The sequence below is a fragment of the Branchiostoma belcheri genome, unplaced genomic scaffold, assembly GCF_001625305.1.
Source record: "Branchiostoma belcheri isolate BF01 breed outbred unplaced genomic scaffold, Haploidv18h27 scaffold202, whole genome shotgun sequence".
Taxonomy (NCBI): domain Eukaryota; kingdom Metazoa; phylum Chordata; class Leptocardii; order Amphioxiformes; family Branchiostomatidae; genus Branchiostoma; species Branchiostoma belcheri.
In genome coordinates, this window is record NW_017803514.1 from 58,191 (window position 1) to 83,135 (window position 24,945).

At 38.4% G+C, this 24,945-nt stretch overlaps 1 protein-coding gene across 8 annotated transcripts in view; it reads left to right on the top strand.

Moving 5' to 3' along the window:
• LOC109469418 (protein F37C4.5-like) overlaps positions 1-24,945 on the top strand; it is a 67,120-nt gene that overhangs the window by 6,351 nt on the left and 35,824 nt on the right. The window lies entirely within an intron of this gene.

Sequence of the window (24,945 nt, forward strand, 5' to 3'; positions counted from 1 at the left end):
TCGCTAATGACAACACGCTTCAAGCCACGCGGAAAAGTGACGCGATAGAATAAATCGCTTTTCACGTTTCAGTTTTCTAATGGCTTGTCTGAATGGATAATTTCTGAAGAATATTTCAGGTGCGTCGATGAAGGTTAGACATCCAGGTGATGAGATATGCAAGAACAGTTACTCAAACAGCTGGATAGATTTTGAAAACTTTCAGACGTTTCAGGTAGCATCCACTAGCTTTCGTCAGTGACTAATGGAATCTATTTATTTATTTGTTTATGAAGATTTACCACATTTGTGGAAGGTTGGAGAATCTATAGTTGAATATTTTTTGTGGTTGATAGCTCAGACTCAGTCAGAGTAAAATCAATGTTATAGGTAGATTTTCAGTACAAATCCTTGACAAGACTGTTCACAATTTCAAACTATTTTGTATAGTGATTCTAATGTAACCACCAACAACTTGTCTTGTTTGTATTTATCTTGTATGCATGTATCTTGTCAATGTGTTTTATACTCGTATGTTTTTGAGTAGAAGGTTTCATATAAGCAACTCTTGCTTTTTGCCTCATACTCAATAAATATATGTGAATGAAACAAATAATGTTCAGTAGCACGTGTAAATAATCGTGTAAACAATCAATGTAAAGACTTATAAGGACATGGACTTGCTTCAAGTTGAACCACTGGATTTTCTTGTCTGTTGTTTTGGTTGCATATAGAATGTCATATTTGATAATAAGAACAGATTCTAAATGATGATATATTGGTCATGAATATAAATTACTGGATGAACTGTAGATAAATTATAATTAATGTTCAGCCTGAGGTTATTTTGGTGCAGTAAAACCTGAACAAAGAAGCTTTGAATTTCAGGAAAAAAAAGCCTGTACACACAGAACAACTTTTTCATGTTTTCTTTGTTGACATTGACAGAATACTAGTGGAGAGGATGGCTTGAATTTAGATTCTTCTTTTCAAAGATGTATAGGCTTTCAATATCATCAGAAATATAACATATGGTATGTAGTAACCCAACTGTCATTGTTCTTTTATGTTCTTTGTTTGAAGTCCTGGTTGTGCAATGTGTGTGAAATGTTTGACAGCAAATTTGAGATACTATTTTGCGACAGTCGTAGAAATATTCTTTCTCAACAGAAAATGTTGACATATGTCCATATTGACAATTCTGTCATATCATCAAAATCCTATACAACACCTTCTAACAAAAACTGTTGCAATTGTATGTAACTGCATAAGTTTGTACAATTTCATATACAGTGATATTTAACCATTAGAAGGTATTTGCAGCTAGTGTTTTGCACATTTAGTGCTGAGTTCTATCTGAAATACTTAATTAAGAGTGAAGCATTTTTGCCACTCGGGAACTGAGCAAATTAAAGCTGTTCTATTATTCATGTTAAGGGACATTAGTGGTGAATTAATACACAATGAGCCATTGAGGGTGAGAAATGACTTGACAGCACACGATGACAAAGGATATATATTATCCAGTTTAAAGCATGACTTGTAATCTGGTACTTCTGATTGTCTTGTAAATTAGATGGTCATAGTGGCTGAAATTTATGATCAGAATTTTGGAATAAACTGTTCGTTTTGTGCTTAGTTTTCTATTAGACGTAACACCCTAACTAAGTAAGTAAATAGTTAAATGCTGTGGGAGCGACCAAAATTTGACAAATCTCTTGAAACAAATTTCGTTCATTCATAGAGAACAAATTTCTTCACCTTTTTTGTTTTTTTGTTGTCATTTTAGATCATTCATTTTACACCTCCCGTCATATTCATCTAATTTTGGTAGCTGTATGGCAATGCTGAGTGATCTTTGTTTAGTGGACACAGGGCCTATGCAAAGCTAAGTTAACTTTCTAGTATAATATTGTATCAGTATTAGACTAACAATGTAGATGATTCAGATGGACAATTGTAGAGAATACAAAATTAATATAGCATGACTTCATCGAGTTGCATATTTCCAATCTGAGAAAGCTTCTCTTATATAGACAAAGAATCCAGGCTGAGATGTTGGGTCATCACATAAGGAAGCCCAGTGTAACATGTAAGGATAGAGGGGCTGTCTGTGCCTTTTATGTAACCTCATCATTCAAGTTGTGTCTGCTACCACACCACATCTGTCTTCTCATAATCCTACATGAGGGTCTGCATGGGGGGGTCTGCTTCCACACAACATCTGTCTTCTCATAATCCTACATGAGGGTCTGCATGGGGGGGGGGTCTGCTACCACACCACATCTGTCTTCTCATAATCCTACATGAGGGTCTGCATGGGGGGGTCTGCTACCACACCACATCTGTCTTCTCATAATCCTACAATGTACATGGTCTCCGGGCTGTCATAGCTGGTTTTATTTCTCAAGACATATGTTTGCCATGTTCTGTGCTGAAACATGTTATACAGATATGCATTTTAGGGGGCCTGCATGGGGGGGGGGGGTCCCGACAATGCTCTACGCTAACTTGTGAGAGCTCTCGATTACGCTTTACGACAAATTCCAAGTGGCTATAGCTACAACGCATTATGTAGAATTAAAGCGGTGAATACGCTCTACGCCAATTACATACGCTCGACGTTGAATTAGAGTGGTCCGTCTACACTCTAGGTAACCCCGATTATGCTCTACATAGCACTTATAGGCAGAACGTTTCATATAAGGCCGTATTCACATATATAAGGCTAACATCCCGTTTGTAGTTTCCAAATGTTATGTCGGAAAAGATATATTCTGCAACAGGCACAAATCTGATGCAACATTGACCAAACATCCAACAAAAATCATGAAAATTTGTGCAGCCGAAGTGCATTCTGCCGACATGCTGTACATACTACATTTGTAACATCAGTGTGATTTGATATTTGCCGTTAGATCCAGCTGTACAGGTTCAATATCGGCCATGTTTTGCTTTTCAAACCGCTCGTAAAACTGGATCCACCCCCGACAGGAGACATGGACAGACAGATTGTCTCCAGCACAGCTTTACTGAGGCTCAGCTCTCAATCAGAATTGTCAAATTGTCAAAATCAATATCTGCCCGGAGGATGGACTCTCTCTAGTTGCTGGTGCTGATATTTTATTCTTAGAAATTTCCTGTAGAAGAACATGTCCTTCTACATCTTTATTTTTCCATGGCAACAAAAAACGTCTATTTCCTGAATTGTTGGATTTAACATCAGGCTACTACGACAATTTTTTTGTTGGTCCTCGGATTTGGAAGAAAATATTACTCAATGAAAACATTTAAGCTTGAACTTGAAGACCAGGTTTATGCTTTGCTTCGTTCACTTTTATTGACTGAATACTTGAGTCATATTCAAGTATTCCTTCCTGCCCTCTGCTTGTTATGTTTCAACCTTTAAATAAAAGTCCAAAAACTAAGGAAAGCCATTGGCATGGCGGTGGCCTAAACTAAATGTTCTCATCATTTGACTGGAGTTTGAAATCAAACCCCAGAATTAAATGTATGCCCATGTATGACGTCACAAGTATAACATCAGTGTAAAACTTAAAGTGAGACTGTGTAGCTTAATATATGGATGAAATATAGCATAATTTGCCTACGCTTATACAATAGTTATCACATTTAGCCCATGTTGGACATGGCCATGCAATCAAATTCACAGTCACTGTTAAATCACTGGACCCAGGAGACCTCAGGTTCACACAGAACACAGAACAGCTGTCTGACTTTGGGCAGGTTCTGACAGGACCAGGGGGGTTCTTACTGACAGGACCAGGGGGGTTGTACTGATCAGTTGACCTGAGAAGTTGGCCATGACCCATATATCATTATCAGTCTGACTTCTGTTGTACTAGTGGGCCTTAAGGCCACACCAATTTAATTTGTTGGTCAACGGATTTTTCTAAAAAAATAATGGAGCGGGCGGGCGAAAAAAAAAAAACAGGCCTGGGCATCCTATTATGGCCCAAAATGGTACGATAGGAGCCATGAAGTCAACACACCAGGCTGGTTCAAAATTTAAACAATGAACTTTTAACTTTTAATGATACCATTGCATTGAAAGATGGAATTTAATGTAACAACTAGGATGAAAAGGACTGTTTTCAACTGTTCAGGGCAAAATATGAGCATTTTGCAGTTGATTCTGAATTTTAATTTTTATTTGCAAATCAGAAAAAAATGAAGCGGGCGAATCCGTTAACCAAGAAATTAAATTGGTGTGGCCTAATGAAAAAAAAGTTGTTCACTGTTTCCTGACCAACCCTAGAAAAAACTGCCGACCCTAGACTTTTTTTGGGGTGGATCCCTGCAAGGGGCATAAATGATGATTCAGAACCAGACCTATTTTTTTTTCCAAACAGAAAAAAGAATTGAGAGGCGAATCTGAGAACCAACAAATTAAATTGGTGTGGCCAAAGAACAGTTTTAAATTAATGTATCAGCCTGGCACACAGACATAATACATGTATCTGTAGGACAGATGTTTTATATTCATGTTAAGTAAACCTGGCAAGTGTGATGAGGGCAGCGGGAAGGTCGCCAACTGTCATGTTCTATCACTGCAGATAGGAGACAGGAGCCAGCAAAATCATGTCCAGGGTTCATAACAAGGAATTTGATCATTTCTGTCCTGTTAAACTCTACTGCGGTGAGGGTTCCAGTCTCACTTAGGCCAAACCAAGTCATTTCTGTATCTGTATCTGTATAGCCGGTATAACCGCCTTTCGGCGTAACACACCAGCTTCGCAGGCACGCGGCGCGGCGGCAGCTGGCTATATTACACCGATCGACTTGTTACACCTAACCCTTGAACTTCTAGCTCTAGACATTGTTTAAAGCTATCTATTGACAATGCCCCTACTGTACTTGGTGACAGTGAGTTCCACTCTGCGATAGTTCTAGGAAAGAATGAATGAGTTCTAGGAAAGAATACATTTCTGTGGTTGTGGACATTTTAAATTTAGCAAGAGACAAAGATAAAAACCTGACAATTGGAAAGAAAACTTAAAATTGACCTGAAACTGCATATCCAGGTACAGACTTGGACTCAGTGTTTTCATTTTCATTTATCAGTTTTCAAATCGAGTAGCAAGATAGATAAATGGATGTTCTCCCTGAGACAAGACCTGAGCTTTGCAGATGTCAACTTTTTTCTGGATAGTGATAACCATACAGAGTCTCTCCTGTCTTGACTTATTGTGTCAAAACCTTTGATAAGATCCAGGAAGCAGGAAAATGAATGATGTTCCCTCAGACTTTAGACCTCTTGGTATCAGACATGAGGCTTGATGGTAATTGGAGTGTCCCGTCTTGACTTATTGGAAGTGTTTGATAGAATACAAATGCTGTCCTTGCTGTGCCTGAGTAGCCTGGGTTGACATGACGATGGTACATGTACAAGCCCTTTTCCGTAGAGCGTAATCAGCCGTTTTAATTCAACGTAGAGCATAATTGGCACATTTTGCGTAGAGCATAATTCGTCTTTTATTTTACGTAATGCGTTGTAGCCACTTGGAATTTATCGTAAAGTGTGCTTGCTAACTGTAGCATAATATGTAGCCAGCTCTCAAAATTTAGAGTAGAGCGTTGTCAGGAATGGCTGTCTAACCTTCACTGACAAAAGGTAGTGGATGCTACCTGAAACGTCTAACCGTTTCCAAAATCACATCCAGTTGCTTGAGAACTGTTTTCTTGTAACCCGGATGTCTAACCCGGATGTCTAACCTTCACTGACGTGACATATCCTGACACTGTGAAGTCCATGTCCACAGGAAAGATGAGTGTAATTTGCGGGGAGTCTCCAGAAACCGCGGGTGTCATTTAGCCGCGGAAAGCTATGAATTCTGATGGGCCGGTAACGGGATGGAGGCCATTTGGGGTCAATAAGAACAAACCAGACAAGGTCCTTCACATACACACAGTGGAACAGTCTACAAATCATGTATTCCCTGGGCTTCATGTACTAGTCAGATCATCTTCCTAAACCTGACAGTGTAAATTCTAGCTACGAGTAATGTCACATTGTCCCACCTTGACAGATACATAATATACTTTTTGCAGTTTACTGCAGAAAATAGTCATAGATGAATTATAGTGGATGCAACCTGGAACGTCTGACAGTTGTCAAAATCTATTCAGTTGCTTGAGTAACTGTTTTCTTGTGTTTCATACTTATCATTTCCATTATGGTGAGACTTTAATTCAGCGGTTGAAATAAAATTATTTCAATGTTCTGCAATATTGCAGGTGAGTCAAAATTTTGTTCTGCATTTTGGAAACACTTTCTTCGAATACACAAGCCTCCATACTACAAGTACAACCTTCTGCCTTTAATGATGCAAAATTGCAGAGTTGTCTTCTGCAATATTGTAAACGTCTCTCCAAAATGCAGACTGCAGATGTGTATTTGGAACACTAATTCCAGGCCGCCCCTGATCCCCTGTACTAGACTCCTGGGTGCCATTCTGCAGTATGATGAGATCAGAGCCTGACCTGACCAGTCACCCCTGTCTGACACTGGAAACACAGGCTGATATCACAGAGTACAGGCCAAATCTGAGCTTTAATATCAAGGCTACAATAATTAATTTTCTAATGGTTCTCACACAAATAAGATAAGGTAAAAATATAGCCGGCAGAGATCATAAAAAACTTTTTTATAAATCAAATATCTATAATTTTTTTATTATTTATTTATTTGCACAATTTATATAACAACAATAAAAGCAAACTTCTCAAAAATAAATAACTGAAAAATAAATATGCAGGTAAGGCAAAAGGCTATGGTGGCCTCTTTGATATCCCCCCTTCATCATATTGTTTAAAAAATATATTTACTAGATCTTTTGAATTCATGAGGAATGTTTAGAAATTGGTTAGATTTTAGATGGTTTTTAGTGTTTTTAGCAAAAGTATTATCTTAGAATTCAGGAGAAGGCTACTGACTTCACTTTATAAAGTCTATCTTCACTAATTTCTGGGATCTAAATTGGGCCTGTATAAAACATGTATGTGTCTGTCTCTGGGGATTTTGTCAGCAAAAGCTGGCTTAATTAGACCTCATTACTGTTGATTACGGTTTAATTAGGTTTTTATTAATCATCCAATGATTATTCATATGTCATTAGCTGATCTCCCACTGTTTGAACTTTCATGAAGAGATTTGAAATGAAACAAAGCTTTGAACAGTTCAATTTTAATTTCATTCAGTAATGAAGGATCGTGATCAAGAATTAAAACTGCCAGAAAATTTTGATTACATGTACAATGTTTGATTCTATGAAGCTTTCTAAGGCCACACCAATTTGATTTTTTTGATTCTCGGATTTGCCTCTTCATTTTTTTTTTGATTTGCAAAAAAAAAAAAAAATAATAATAATAATAATTCTGAATCAAGTCAAATATGCTTAGCCTAATATTTTGCCCCCAACAGTTGAGGAAAGTCCTTTTCTTCCTGGATGTTACAGTTTTTCCATCTATTAATGCAGTGGTTTGATTAAAAGTTAAAAAAATTCAACGTTTAACCCAGCCTTTTGTGTTGACTCCATGTCTCCTATCATTGCACTTGGGGCTATAATAGGATGCCCTGTTTTTTTTTTTTTGCTGTCGCTTTTTTCTGGAAAACTCCGAGAACAAACAAATTAAATTCGTGTGGCTTAACTGAAGAACACAAATGATTTATACGTACATGTCCTGAATATAACCATCATTTCTGTATTACATCGTACAGGAGGGAGTTATCCATACAGCTAATCAATATAATCAATATTAACCGACACAGAATAACAGTTATAACGCCACCTCACGGCAATATTGTTACTTTTGTAGCCAATTTGTGGCAGCCAGAAGTGGAAATACATGGTTAGTTCTGCCAGCTGTAACAAGCTTACATCAATACATGCAATTATGTTGCCAAACGGAATAAGCCGTAAGCTTTATTCAATTATTGCTTTCAAGGACAGCGAAGGGCCAAAAGTGCAAGGACAAACCAGTTTTGTTTTCAAATATTGAATCTTTATTAGATACTTACAGGGCTGGAAATACATAATACCACCCGTATATGCAGGATAGTGCAGGTGAAATTGGAGCTGTGCAGGTACATGTATTTCTGATGTAGTGAACATACTGTGTTTATATTGTAATGCGTAGGTGTATCATAATGGGAATTTTTATTTGCTGCAATTTGACTGAAGATATATTTTTGTTGGTTTTTGGATTTGAAGAGTTACTGTAGGAATTTCGAACTACTGTAGACTGGAACACTAACATGAAAATAGTCTATCTTAATCATTGTAAATATTATTCAGCTTCAGGGAATGAATTGTTATGCAAGTTTTATTCCCAACCTATCCTATTTCTTAAGGCGTAATCAGGCCTTTTTAAGTCTTCGTAATCCGTAGGCAGCCAAAAACTAAGTAATTTGTAATCAGCTATAACGCGCATTAGCTATAACGCGTACAATTGCTCGTAATCAGCTCTGAGAATTAAATGTAATTTGAAATCGGCGGTAAATATTTTGTATAATTCTGGCTACCCTGCACCAGCCACCGCAGGCCCTCCTTTGTTTTCAACTTGTCTTTATTTTTTCTCTAACTGTACAAGAACCAGTGAAGTGCATTAGAGTGGCCGTATGTGATATATATGGCGGAAACATGAATAAGGTGTGAAAATACTGGGCTGGGAACGGTCGCTAACACTGGTGATCGATTGTCGACCGCAAAATGACAGAGAAATGTTCAATAATTCATAGTAAAAATCATTGAAGCGCCGGAGGCTATCTGTGCCCACCCCAGGACTGTGGAGATGTGGGTAAAAAGTTAGTCTCCATGTCAGGACGGATGTCACCAGGCTATCTGTACCTGTCTTGTTACATGTGAAGAGCTCGAAATTCAATTTTGGGTGCACCATATAAAATCTTACTGCTCCTCTTCTAAGATTGAATCTGAAATGGGAGCTAACTTCAAATTATTAAAAAGTAACAGCAAATAAATCTTTTTTTTTGCAAACCAGAAAAAAATTAAGATGCGAGTCCGAGAACCAACAAATTAGATTGGTGTGGCCTAAAGGACAGTGTCCTTACGTCAGCCTTAACTAAACTGTATTAAAAAATGTATGTAAGGCTTCCAGCTCTGCAGATGATAATGTAGATCTGACATTCTCTCACCCTTCTTGATTCTTATCATCCCACAAGATCTTGGTAGTCATCTGGGCATGTTAGATGAAAGGTTGTTGTGTTCTCTGAATGGGAAAACCCACAGAACAGAGTTCTCACAAACCAGGAGTCTCTCACTCTGTCACTAGTTGGATCCCATCCAAGAACAAGACTTCTGGCAACACTTTATCATAAATACCTGGTTTACAAAGTCTGAACACATATTTTTTAGGATGTGAAAGAAATATTTAGTAATTTTTATTACTTAGGCCACACCAATTTAATTTCTTGGTTAACGGATTTTTCTAGAAAAAAAATGGAGCGGGCGGGCGAAAAAAAAATAAAAATAAAAATTTGAGACCACCTGCCATACAGCCATGTAGTAAGCAATCCATTAAGTTAAGTTACAAAATGATATAAGACATTATATTAGACACTTATTGAACTGAAAGGACCATTACTACATGTACATGAGCAACTTCTCTTACATCCCTTTACAATTATTCGTATTATTTTGCAAGATACACATCTTTACTGTATGAACAACAAACTGTCCGTTGACAAGACTCCCATCCAACTGGTTTCACTTTTATTCATCTTTCAAAGTTCCAAAGAGTGGTTTAAATCAGGGTGCTCTGTTCAGATCCCATTGTTCTTAGTTCAGGGCACACAGCTTACCACTGGGCTGGGCATTCTATTGTGTCTGGCTGATATGGAAGTTATTTAGAGCTTGAAATTTACAATATCCTAAATATATGCTTTAGACAAATTTCCAGGAATGTGTAAAAGTTATTGGCAAAAGAATTAACTACTTTTACAGATATTTTATTTCTTCTTTTATCTTTCCCCAATTCCCAAATACTACCGGTAGTATACATTTTATATTTCCCATTTTTCACTTTAGGTATGCTACAGCTACATTATACATAGCCATCATTCAAACAAATAGCCACATTGACACACTCTTCAAGTTGCCACAAATTCAATGGTCTATGGTTTCACTATAAAGTCTTTGATGTATGGGGGTTTTTATTTGTAGGGGGAACCATTTTATTAAAGAATTTAGATGTAATAATTGATGTATTATTTGCAATTGTACTCCTGTTTATAGGTATCTAAATAAGATGTAACTTTGTTAGAATGCCACATGCACAAGTAGTATTTTTCACAGAGTAATTTCTATAATTAAAAGAACCTGTTTCCCCCTACTCGAAGTGGACTCTTCCGACCGTGAGAAATAGTGAATGGACTTACGTGCATGGAGGACTTCTTACTTTGCCAAATTCTCATGTTTGTGGTAGGATTTTGTACTTTTTGAGAGTAATACAGTTTGTGATGCCAGAATACATTGTTATGTCGTGTTATTTTTACATATTCCCTGGAAAAAAGATCGTTTTGAAGGTGTGTGTGCATGTGCCGCTCAGGCCGAGTTTATACGTTCGGCCGATTACATTGTACTTTTAACGCCCGTTACTAGCACATGTTTCCGACACAAGACGTGTTTCTAAATGAAATATAATATATATCTAAAAGGGAGATGATATGTTGTTACAGGTAAACTTGGTGACTTATTAAATCTGCCGTACGTTTGACTGTCGTCAGTGAAGTTTTGTCCCATGAATGGTGACATGTGCAAAGGGGGTGGGGGGCAAGTTCTATATCAAAAGAATTTTTTTGACGAACTTTTGAAGAGGCAACCTAGCTTTCCGAACAAATTGCACTCAGAAAAATGTTTCTGCCTTGAAGCAATGTATTTTTAACGCTGTTAACTATGCCCAAATTTTGAAAAATTACAACGTACCGGGTGGACTTTGGGGCCCCAATTCGGGACCCGAGAGTATGGATTTTTGTTCTGTTTTTATTTTTATTTCATTTTGGCAAAAAAACGAAGCGGCGAATCCGTTAACCAAGGAAATAAATTGGTGTGGCCTTAGTATATACTTATTCAGCAAATTTACTCTATTGTAATGTTTGTAATTTGCCTTAGACTGCATATTTCTAGCCCTTAGTTTATAGCATATAGGAAGGCAGTCAGTTAGGTAGGCAGGTAATAAATTTTATATATAGCAACAAGTTTTGATGTGGATCCTAATAACCTTCTCCCTGCTGCCCAACACTATAACCAGTTCAAATTTGGTGCCAAATGTCGAAATTGCCCCCCCCCCAAATGTTAAAATGAGTTAAACTCATTTTATCTGCCATTTGAAGGAGAGAATTATAAACTATTTGTAACTACGTACACATGTGTAACAGAACCTGTGTGTAACATGAGAGTAATCGTGTCAGATGTTGGAAGACCTCAGGTGTTTGTGTGAAAAGTGCCGGTGAACAGGCATTGTGTTTCCGTTAGACACAAAAGTGTTTTTGTTTCTGCATTGTTTGTAACATACTGAATGCTGGGAATGCCACCTGTGCATTTGCCCATAAACTTGTGCTTTGTGTTTGGGAAGGTGGGAAAAACTTAATGTCTTTTGTGTCTGACATACGAAACACACAGTATCAGGGAGAGAAGATACAGTAACTGTAATTCCTGATTTTTTCCGTGAACTTATCATTACAGTTAACAAATAATTCCTGGACTCTTTTTCCTGCACCTGTTGCCACCGTGAATATATAGTTCTGTGAACAATTTTTTGTCCATTTTTCTCAGACCGTGAACTTTTGTTACAGTAACTGTGAACATTTAAAGTGAATTACAGAGTCAGATTCAAGTTTTCCTCCATTACCCCAGTTCTTAGACCTCTCTAAATTTGCTAAATTTTTATTGAAAAATGTCTGAAAATCAAGGAAAATATAATTGGCCTCATGTCAAACCAGATCCGAGGCTTTAATGTTACTACCAATAGGGTATACCAATATATTTCCTTGGTTGTCAGACAATTTCTTAAGAGCAAATACTGGAAGCAGACATGAATTAATTTAGAAAACAGGTGGCATGTAGGAAAATGTGAATATGACTGTATGTTCTCCATAAAACTGAGCACTCATAAACCTGGTACTTAAAACTTAAATGTTTTTATTATGTTTTCTTTTTCTGAGCATATTTTTTTTATAATCCTAAAACCCAAAATGTATATAATAACTGGCGTGGTCTAACTTTGAAGTTATTTATCCCCATTACAAATTTACATACCAGAGCGTTGCTGAACATCTGTTTGTATGTCTGCTGTGTTTATTTGGACAGCCTGTTTATAAAACAGCTCTGCAGACCCCCGTGCCCTGATGACTGTTATGACTGGTTGTTGTTGTAGTAAACATGAAACAAACAAAAGCTCCTAACGGCCGGGATACCACACCTGCTGGAGGGGACCACAGTTCACACATGCTCCACTCAGCATGTCGGCAGAACGTACTGCGCCTGCGCATAACCCTGATTTTTCACGGTTTTCGTTGGATTTTTGGTCGATGTTGCATTAGAATTTTCCCTGTTGCAGAGGATATCTTTTTCCAACACAACATTTGGAAACTACAGACGGAGTGTTAACCTTATATGCGCAAATACTACCTTATATGAGACGTTCTGCCAAAGTACTATGTACAATGTATTACGGGTTTCGCGCAGGTGCAGTACGTTCTGCCGATGTGCTACTCGGCTCTAGACTCCATAGCAGGCCAAAAACTGGGGGTTTTGGGGGTCTTCAGGGTCTTTGGGAGGTTTTATGTGCTATTTTCTGCATATAGACTGCATAGCCGGCCTGGTCGAATTACCCCCGTTTTTTGAACTGGGCTAATCAGAAAACAGCTGAAGACCACCAAATAAGCCTGCTACAGAGGCTAAATGCACACCTGTGTGTGTAATCACCATGGCTTAGTCTGTCTGTCCTGTCAATGAATGAAAAACCTTTTAAGTTTTTTAGTACATTTAAATGCTCTTCTTGTACAAGCGAAGTACAGGTCATGTGTATAAAGCACAGACTGAGATATCTAATATTACTATTTATATGCTTATATTTGATGGTACATTTTGACTAAGCTCTCTAAGTAGATTTCTGCCTAAACATCGAATCCATGTTTCTGTGCCCTTTCTGACACTGACAGTCAGGCCTGGGGCTTAGGTAGACTAGCTGGAGCAGAACCCTAACAGTCATCATCCCAGGGTAGATACATGTACCAGCCCTCTCAACAACAGTAACACTGTCAGGCCTGTCAGATATATATCCAACGCTTTAGTTAGAAGGAATCATATTACATGCAGGGGTTAAAATACCCGGTCTCGCAGTCTCGCCGCGCAAGTAATTTTTTTTGTGCGAGACTTATTCGGAAAGCCAGGTTGCCCGGAGCGCAAGTTATTTTTACAGCGGCTGGGTTTACGGCCAGCGGCTTCTGAAATAAACAGTGCCGCGGTCCCGCCTGATAACATCCCGCCTCGGCCTGCCGGCCTGCACGTGAGCAGTCCCTCTACTCAAATAACAGCGGGTGTTGATAATTTGGCGTTTCGCCTCCCTGAGCACGTGCGCGTAGGGATTTAATTCCAATATTTCCCCGATAAATATGTTCGTCATTCGAATTTTCTTCGGCCGAGCGGCGTGGATCGAGCCGCTATCCTGCCGGCTGTGCGCGTGAAGTTTTCGGCGGTTCCGCGGAAAAATAATCCATCCCCAGAAGAAATGTCACGCATGAAAATAACAACTATACCTTAGTTTCCCCGTTTTATGAGTTTTTGAGGCCGTGAAATGTTTAAAACGGTTGAAATTTGTCCAAAAAACCAGCTCGAAAGACTGAGAAATAATGGCCAACATGGCCGACACATGTTGACAACAACAAAAGTGGTCAAAGGTCAAGTTAGCATCCAAACGTACAGGACATTGCAATGTGCTATAAAAACGATGCTTTAAACGCATGAAATTATTTTTCGGCAACAACAGAAATAAAAATTCACTCATATTTTTAGAAGGTTAATTTTCAAACATTACTGTGAAATTTTTCAAATTTATTGGTTTCTAGCTTCAGAATATAATAGTTGTTTCTTAGAATGTGCGGTTGGATGCTGTGAAGGACTTGACATATATTAAGTATATTAGACATATATTAGACATATATTAGACATATATTAGACATTAGAGATTTAATATGATCATGCCTACCAGTTTTTGAGTAGGAGTCTCATAGACATAATCACAATTTTATTTGTTCAGCTGTGTCAATATGTGATTTTGTTTGGGATATGATAGGGTTACTACTACTAGCTTAGTTATATTTGGTTTAGTTTATTAAGATGTTGGTAACACCTACTTGCTCCAAGTTCCAGGTAGTAAATACATGTACATTTTGTATCATGTATTTATTTTATTTTTCACTTGTTGAACTTGTGGAAGCACCGTTGGCCCCCGGTTAGGGGTCATCCGGGGAACCTATGCCCAATTTTTTCAAAATTAAGGGTGCTAACAGTACTCAGTAGTTGCACGGCTGTGTCAGAACTTACCAGTGAATAACACAAGACAAGTTTGAGTTTACTTCAATCTTTCTGTCTTTGACTCTTTGATAGAAGTATTTATTAAAGAGTTTTCATCTTAATTTAGCCAAGTTGCTCGAGTTATGCTGGTGTAACTGCATTGCCATGGGTTTAGGTCCGGAATCATAAGGTACGGACCTGAACCTAAACCTCTGGTTATGAGTCCAGAACCTGAACGTGGGTTAAGGTCCACATCCCTAAGTACAAGGTGGATTGGTCATATTGAGAGAGCTCTGGGTGTTAATGGAAGAAGGCCCAGGCAGGACGAGGCAGATGATGAAACCAGCAGTTCTTCCGGCTCAGAGTCGGAGATGTGAAGGTAGCATTTTTGAATAAACGATGATGTTTGACAGCTGTTGTGTTTGCTACTTGATAAACAAACCTATTAATTGATAAAAAGAAAGGATAATGGATATTGGGTAGCAGATTTGAAGAATCCAGTTCCTTTGAAATGGGGCAACCTGAAATCCTGATGGGGCAACCTGGCTTTTGACCCAGGTTGCCGCCCGGGCAACCTGGAAAAAAAAAGTATTTTAACCCCTGTTACATGTATATTGGACTCAACCAACTGATGTACACTCTAGTTTATACAGTCATATAGAACTCAAGACATATACATTATCATGTAAGCCATGTTCCATATATATATACACGTACCATATTACCTTTTTGAAAAAGTATAATGTTATTTTTGATACATAGAACTTGTAGGTAATACTGTAAACGTGAGAGTATCTAGATGTTAGCTAGATATGTAGTACTGAAGAGTTTGCCATGCCTTGTACCCGTTACAATTGTTGTGCAATAAAGATTGACTTGATAAAGCATACAACTAGTCCCATCCTGTGAGTGTTTCTCTGTAGTTTGTCACAGTCAATTTCTGTACGTTTGAAACTGTCAGTTGAATGGAAGGTTACATCAGCACCAAGGACAGGTAGAATCACAACATGGTCTGGAAGTTATTTAGAGTGGTGTAACGAAATGACCTGATGTAGCGATTGTGAGGTTGTATAACAGGAGTGGTGTACTAAGGAGCATTATTGTATGATGTAGCGATTGTAAGGTTATACTGTAACAACAGAAGTGATGTAGTCACTGTAGCATAATGACCTGATGTAGCGATTGTGCGTAGTGTAATGACCTGATGTAGCGATTTGGGATGTTTTCGGCTGAGAGCAAATTGTAGCGAGTGTGTGATTGCAGTGTAGCGATTTGTTCAGGCAGAGCCAGGCAGGTTATTTGTGTGCAGTTCTCCATCAACAGTCAGGCCTAGGAAAAAATGTAACAGTTGTGTTTGCTGTTTCAGTCCTAAAAAAATTAGGGTCAGTAGGTAGGTAAAAAAAAGATAATACCGTATAACCTTGTTTTTTTCTTAAATTTTTATTTTACTTTGGCTGGTGATCCAATTTCATCCAACTCATACAATATAGTTTAACAAGTAAAATTTGCCTGAGGACACTTACATGTATATTTTCACTATCAATGTTGGAAAACCGATTGTACAATGTTTCATCACTCAGGTGTCAGATCATGGAGCTAGAAAAGGTTCATGAGCTCGAAATATTATCCCAAGTGCAAGGGACCACCCAAAGAAAAGAATAGGTTTTTCTAGTGTCGGTTGGGAAACAGGAAACACAACCTTTTATTTCCTAGGCCTAATGGTTGTGCCTTACAGCAATAACGGCAGAGTCAGATTTGCTGCTGGTAAATTGCAGTGGAAGTGGGAGGTCCATGGAAGGGTGTTGTCACTACAGCTTACTCAACCTGTCTGTTTCTCAGTCATAGCTTTGAACTCTGTTAACCCAACCTTGTATAAATTTTATGTTTTTATGTTGTTCTTTCATGAGCAAAGGATCCTTATGAGCACATTATTACATGTGTACATTATTATACAATACTCACAGATCTATGTGTCAAAATAGAATAAAATAGAATAAATATATAAAATATTTCGTCTGTTCTTGAATAGACACATTTTTTACAATAAATCTATCCCAGTTTTGTGTCATTTACAAACAATAGATAATAATTTTGGTATTTGATACACAATTCTGTTCTTGTCAATATTATTGTTGAGGACTGGCTTTGAAAAAGCAATGATTTGTTGCTGTAAGATTGCCATCCTGATAAAAAGAATGTAAATTTGTGGATACATATTACAAGGCTTAGTGGTTTTAAGACTGGGTACTATATTGTCTTTTTTAATTTATTAATTTATTTCGGCTTACAAAGAAGCCAGGGACTGTCCCAACTAGTCAAAGACAGTTTTACTAAGGGACACCCTGGCATATTGTCTTGTGCAATTCAATGCAGGTTTGTTTGGTATTTTTGTGATACTTGATATGATCATGAGGAGTCCTGCGTTATTTGTGTTCTCAGATAACATCGTTCTGTAGCTACTGCAGCATTACCCTTCATGTCTGCTGTTTCAGAAATTAAGTACTCCCACAGACTCAGATGGGATTGACTCCTGTTCTCCTGAGTTTGGCCACACCAAGTAAGTTTTATGGAGAACCTAAATCTAAATTAAATGTGAAAGTGCAAAAAAAACAAAACAAGAAGGGCCAAAAAATCATAGATGTCTAGATTTAAAATGTACTAATGGATGACAAATGTTAGGATACAAGAGACTAACAACCAACAAGTCTTTTATTCGTCATGAAAACAGCAATAAACCAGTGGAACAGCAGTTGCCATGTTCCTTGTGCTCATATTTCGCGTTACATGTTTTACGTCAATCTGATGATTTGCAGCACTCTGAATTCTTGTTTTTTATTCTGGGAACAGGCCAAACTCAATGTGCGCATGCGGACGTCATCCATAAAAATGACTTGGTGTGGCCTTATGTGCTCTTTGTACGATCAACAACCAGATTGAGCAGGACAGGCTATAATTTGTCATGTGTGTTACAGGCACACTGTAACCTCCATTAACATTCATCCATCGGTTATATAAATCCCTATTGTGTGTTTGTGTTTGGCAGATCTCTCAGTAAGTACAGCCCCTCCAGGTATGCACTGTTCAGATATGCAGGGGTGCATTTTACTGGGGGAGGCTGTGTTGGAGATCTGTTTTTTCAGTGTGGAAGAATGAATTGTGTTTAGCTTTAGTAGATGTTACATATGTAGATGCCCCCCCCCCCAAAAAAAAAGAGTCCTTTTGGAGACCATGGTATTTGTATTGTATTTGTATTATAATGGTATTTTGGAGATCATTCATTCATTCATTCATTCATTCATTCATTCATTCATTCATTCATTCATTCATTCATTCATTCATTCATTCATTCATTCATTCATTCATTCATTCACAGCTGTAGAGAACTGTATCCTTGCCTGTTGTTTGTCTCCTGTAATGTAGACGGGTCAGAGTAATTCAAACCCTGCACCTTTGGTTGACCTGAATAAGACAGTCCAACGTTAATCCTTTGTTTCCTCTTTGATGGTCAGACTGTACTTTATATAATATAAGTTGAACCCCATAAGAGCTAGAGTAGTACTAGAAGTAGAATTTTATCCAGACAGTTGTTACCTGTCTCCTGTTACTGTATTGCAATGAGTTATATTTTTTGATTGTAAAAGCAATTAAAAGAAGAAGAAAAGCAATTAGCCCTCGGGCACGATTTTGCAAAATAAAGTAAAATTAATGTCTCTACAATGCTGAGTTATCTAAGGCCACACCAATTTATTTCCTTGGTTCTTAGACATTCTAATATGAAAATACATAAAGTCGATATCACAATCTAAGGTAGGCTATAGGGAGTAAAAAGTTGAATATGACAACTTGTATTCTGTAATATATAATTTATATTAACTCCATAGAACTGAGTGCACCAAGGCATCAACCTGGTCCTCAGGCATTGTATTTGTTACTTTTTCCAGTAAAGTATATATTTTTGCATTTGAGAACCAACAAATTCAGCTGGTGTAGGATTAAGCTGGGATATTCGGCCTGCCCAGTGTGTGTAATTTCAGAGGTATAGACCATGGGTCAAAGGGGATTGATGGGGCAGAAAGGGGCAGATTTTGTCCATTGTGTGCTGACCACATTCAATTCAATTCTTTATGTCCACACCAACTTTGCAGACATACAAAATAGAACTATGATGTTGCCTGAATGGCATTGGTATTGTACAGTCACATATACATGATTCTGAATACATACATACTACTGATATGAACAGTACATCCCAGGTATGACAAGTTTATACAGTCTGATTGTAGAAATGTAGGAAAGAGTTCTGGAGTCTTTTTGTTCTGGCTGGGGGATGGAGCTGATGTTGTTTCTAAGGCCACACCAATTTAATTTCTTGGTTAACGTATTTGCCCGCTTCATTTTTTTCTGATTTGCAAATAAAAATAAAAATAAAAATTCAGAATCTGAGCTGCAAAATGCTCATATTTTGCCCTGAACAGTTGAAAACAGTCCTTTTCTTCCTAGTTGTTACAGTTATTCCATCTTTCAATACAATGGCATCATTAAAAGTTCAAAATTCATTGTTTAAATTTTGAACCAGCCTGGTGTGTTGACTTCATGGCTCCTATCGTACCATTTTGGGCCATAATAGGATGCCTAGGCCTGTTTTTATTTATTTTTTTTTCGTCCCGCCCGCTCCATTATTTTTGTAGAAAAATCCGTTAACCAAGAAATTAAATTGGTGTGGCCTAATGGGTCAAAGGGTTATAGATGGGCAGAAAAGGGTGAGATCCAGCTGAGTGTTGTCCATTGTGTGCTGAGAACATGTAGAACTGTGGAGCTTTGTCTGGCCGGACCCTGAGTGGGAAACCTGTCAGGACAGTTCATCATGATCCATCAATGTCAGATACAAACCTAGAGCAGAGTGAGGATATTTGTCATTAGACTGGCTTAGTGTCAGGCCTTCAAATTAAATTATCTCACTATTGTGCCAGCGCTGTCTCTTGCCAAAATGACCTTGAAATCCCTACTGGTGACCTTGAACATTTTGTGAGGAAGTAAAGACTGATGAAGTCAACTTTGACATTTCCTGCAAGATTTACTTTAAGATAGATATTGGCACCATCACTTGTGGCTGGCAAACTACTTGATCAGACACCCGTAAAACGTGGAAGAAATTATATTACCAGATATCAGACTCTATGAAATTTTCCAACTTATTGCCACATTAACAATCTTAATAGTGTAAAATGTCTGTAATATTGTTTATCGAGAAAAACTCAAGACACCCTGGTTTTATGTCCCATACAAGACAGGGCTTGAAATTCATGATGGGGAATTGTTGCACTGGTGCAATCTAAATCATTGGGTGCACAAAAAAATTTGAGGTGCACCATATAAAATAAGTAGAATGTTAGCAAAAGCTAATAATGTCTAAAGAAAAGTACTATAACAATGAACAATGATTCCTTTTCTGACACATGACAATTGTTGAGACTATGCTGTATACTACTAATACATTTAACATCTTTACATTATGTAAACCAATACGATAATATCAGAGTACACTGGTGCACCCACAGAAAATAATTGGGTGCACAGCTCCAAATCTGGGTGCACTAAGGTGCACCTGCACCCAGTATTTCCAGCCCTGTGAGAGGACGTCCCTTCTTTGTCCATAACAAAACTTAATGAGTGAGGAAATAGATGTGAAGTGAATCCTTTCCCATGCTTACAACTGCTAGAAAACCCAGATCCTTTTAATTCATTATCATCCCAGCAATCCTAATCACAAGCCCAACTTGCCAAACTGTAATTCCAGATTTTTTCACGGTACTTTCACACTCACAGTTTTCACGGTCACTTTAATCTGTACCGTGAACTTAATATCATTACTGTGAACTAAAAATTTCCCTGACTTTCTTTTTCCTGCACCTGTCACCAAAGTGAATATAGTTCTGTGAACACGTCCGTTTTTTCTCAGACCGTGAAATTTTGCTACCGTGAACATAAAGTACGTAACAACATCTGACATTTGAAGTGCTGTTTGATGCTTGTCATTCCGGAGGTGTCCTGACAATATTGTCATTTTGCAGCTCACTGGAGAATGAAATTGTTTCAGAGCATCAGGGTTAAAAGCAGCTTCTGTTTCCGGGATTAGATTTAGGAATCATCAAGTCTCTGACTTCTGTAGTTATTCCTAATGTTCAGCGGTATAATTGTGTTGTACACAATCTAAGTCTTTGATAAACTTTCACCTGCGGAAAGACCATGTAACGACGATCTTTACGTACTCGTATAAGACGTCACAGTATAGATGCGTAAAGATGGAATATACGTTGACTAAAAGCATAGTTTAAGCATCCGTAAATACCGTTTTTTTTACAGCTTCTGTTTCTGGGATTAGGTTTATGTCATGATTCACCAGTCTGAGATCTTTTCTTCTTCCTTGCTTAGAATGTATGCAGGGTAGTGATGACAATGCCCCTACTGTACTTCAGGTGACAGCGAGGTCCACTCTGCAATAGTTCTAGGAAAGAATGAATTCTTGAACACCTCAATCCTCGGTTGATAACTCTGGTACTTGAAGGCATGGCTATTTCTTGTTCTTTTCTGGGCTGTGTGGTATTAGGTACTTAGTAGTTGGGACATCCACCAGTTTAGTAAGTCATTTTGTACATCATGCATAGTCTGGACATCTTTCTTCTGTCTTCTAGTGACACTCATTGTAGGTTACTTTTCATTTCCGTGACACTAGCACCTCTTTTATATACTGTACAGTACTGTCAGAGACATCTGGAGATTCAGTACAGGTTGGTTCACCCCATTGATCGGTTATCCGCCCGACTCTAACACAACATCTGTCTGCCTGCCTGTACCTGCCTGTTTTAGCTGGGAGGAAGGGAACAACCAGATACATGGAGATAAGGCCACACCAATTTAATTTCTTGGTTAACGGATTTTTCTAGAAAAATAATGGAGCGGGCGGGCGAAAAAAGATACAAATAAAAACAGGCCTCGGCATTCTGAATTTTTTTGTGTGCAAATCCAAAAAAAATGAAGCGGGCAAATCCGTTATTGCGTTAACCAAGAAATTAAATTGGTGTGGCCTAAGGCATAGGGGTGGTGCAATGTAATGTAATATTGTCTTTGTAAGTAAGAGGTTGACTTAGTACAGGGTTCTTTCACTTATTCAATATAACTGTTATTAACATATTGTTCTTGACTTAGCATTTTTGTGCTAAGTCACGACGCACTGAATATAGTGGTAATCAACTCTTAACTTTCAGCTTTTTAAAACCGAATCCCCACGAGTGTGAGTTACAGTTCTATTCCTGATTTTTTTCACTGTACTGTTATGTTCACTGTTTTCACCATCACTTCTGTACCATGAACTTATCATTACAGTTAAATAATAATTCCTGGACTTTCTTTTTCTTGCACATGTTGCCACTGTGAATAGTTCCGTGAACATGTCCATTTTTCTCAGACCGTGAACTTTTGCTACTGTGAACATAAAAAGAATTCTTGTATTCCTGCCCTCCCCTGTGTGTCGTATGGTGAGGGTTGTTGTAATAACCTCTGTTGGATTGATGAGACTTTCCTAATGCACATCTGATAAGCTGAGAAACTAATTGGTCCACAGCAGATCTGGAGCTGACAGGCTGCATGCTGCAGAGAAATACTTACAGGGGAGAGGCTGAACAGAATACTAAATACTTCACCCATCCTGGATGCAGACTGGTATTCTGCAACATTGCAGATGACTCAAAATTTTACGCCAAAAAGCAGTTACTCAAGCAACTGGATATGATTTTGAAAACGTCAGACGTTTCAGCTAGTATCCACTACACTAGCTACTGGTCTCTCAGTCGCTGACGAAAGCTAGTGGAAACCAGCTGAAACGTCTGACCGTTTCCAAAATCATATCCAGTTGCTTGAGTAACTGCTTTTTGGCATATCGTATTACCTGGATGTCTATTAAGTAACCTTCATCGGGACTCAAAATTTTGTTCTGCAATTTGGAAAAAAAACACGCTTTCTGCACCAGTGCCCCTATTCTCTATTCTCAAAAATGAATTTCGAGCTCTGTAATGACTTCTCTCTTTTTGAAACATTTCGAAATATACTAACACTTATGCTTAAAATTATATATAATAATAGTTGTATACAGAAATGTACACACACTGGATTTGGGTCAGTTGTTTATGAATGAAGCTGTGTAACTGATGCCATTATTCTATAATCTAGTTAGTCCACACGGATGATCGTGTGATATTGATTCCATTGATTTTGTTTCCGTGTGAGAAGCCACCTGAGCCAGGAGTGAACACTCAAATCTTGTTAGGCCACACCAACTTAATTTTATCCTCTGAAGACTCCCAAACTAGTGCGTGCGGGCGAATAAAAGAAAATTCTAAAATGCTACTATACCACAGGAATTGTGAATTTGCGACGTGTACGACAAGCTGGCACATGCTGGCCTTTTGCAAACTTTTGAATCAGCATTGTATGTATGTACTGAGATCTGGAGCTTCGTGGAACTTCGGGTGCCGTCCTTTTATTAAGTCAAAGTCCTCCAGAGTTACCGCCGGCTCCGTATTGTCGCTAACTACCATGGCCAAAGCTTTGGAAAACGTGATCTTTTTTTTTTTTTGAGGACAGGTGAAAATCAATGCGTGCGCGGATGTCATCCATAAAATCAAGTCGGTGTGGCCTTAGTCAGAATTCTGTTTTTGTGCTGCTCAATCTGAACCCAACAATCTGCTGGCCTCGTGGGAATCTAAATAGTTTTCCTGCCAGAAATCATTGTTACATTCTAACCTCACATCGTTCAGTAATCACATTATTCTGGTTTGTTACTGTGAAAATCAGTTTATGGCGAGGTCACGTCTTGGCTATAATGAATTAAGTGTTCTATTCATTTCTGATGTTTTTTGTCATTAAATAACAGTCAGGGCTGTGGTAGATATTTCCTTTATCAGTTTTTCCATATTTCCATGTGACATTTATGTAGCCAAAAGGCTATAAATAGATAAATTGTTCAAGTCATTTCTGCTCTTCTTTGTCATTTAATAACAGCCAGGACTCTGGGAGTTATTCCCGTATTGGGTTTTCCATGTTTCCTTTTGTAAGTCAGAAATGAAGTTGTGAGAAACATGTCTTACTGCTCTAGAACTGGGGGATTGTGCTTCCGATAGACAATCAACATTAGGAAGAGATTCTGAAGCATTTCATTTCATTTCAGCAGAAATCTGTCAGTTGGGATTCATTTTACAGTTCGATGACATTTCCCTTCATTCCCCATTCATAGTCTCTGCTGTGTCCTTGGATTATGCAGACTATTTCCCCACTAGTCCTCCATGGCTTTTTCAAGAAATATTACAGTTTTTCATCTAAATGATCCAGCTATGTCATAGGCTGGCCCTGTCCTTGGTGCTGATGTTATAGTGTGCTAATCTGTGTGAGTGTTGGTACTGTTGTTACTAGTCAGGAATGTTGTTACTAGTCAGGAATGTCTTTAAACCTGGTGAAGTAAGGGGTCATTTACGCCAAAAAACTACTCATCAGCAACTGGAGATTATTTTCCAAAATCACATCCAGTTGCTTGAGTAACTGCTTTTTGGCGTATCTTATTACCTGGATGTCTAACCTTCATCGAGGTAAGGGATCATTTCTCACCTAAGGAACTGAAAAAAGCAGTAAAGTGTAGCTTTATTCCTTCTCTTGTTTACTGGTGCATGAAGCCAGTAGTGTGTCCCAGTCCTGAAGTCTGCCTGTCTCTCTGCTGACCTGGTTTGACCCCAGGGATGAGTTAAGTGGTTTTATCAGACCTGGAGTCTCCACTAGGAACTCATCATGCAGCAAAGGTGATCTTCCCTCCTGTTGGCAGTGCTAATGCCTTTCCTTGGTTCTTGTTCATTTTAAGTGTGACTTGAACTTGTACAAAAACAAATCTGACAATATTCTCTCCCTGGTGTGGTCACCATGAGCAGATATCAGGCCTTCAGCGGACCCAACTCAGGGCGGTTACCTTGGACAGGTCGCTTAATGCTTGTGTCAATGGGGAAAATTTTGGGGACCGAGAAAAAGTGGTCACCTTGGCAGGTTTGACTAGTATAATTATTTGTTTTAAGTCCAAACCACCCATGAGTGTGACCTTACGGGACCATCTGAGTCCCTGTCCAGCCGACCATGTGTGCTGCTGACCCAGTTTAACCCCCAGAGGTGCCCTGTAAGTGCCCTGACCAGGAGTGTTAGCTATGTGCAGGCTGTGTGAAATTGGAACATCTTCCCTTGTGTCTCTCCTCTCCAATCTGCAGCAGGACTAACCAGTGTGATGATGGGTGCTGGTGTCTCTATGTACACAGGAGTGCCAGGGCTTGAAATATGTTTTTCTTCCTGCACCAGACAACCTTTACCTGCACTACTCAGA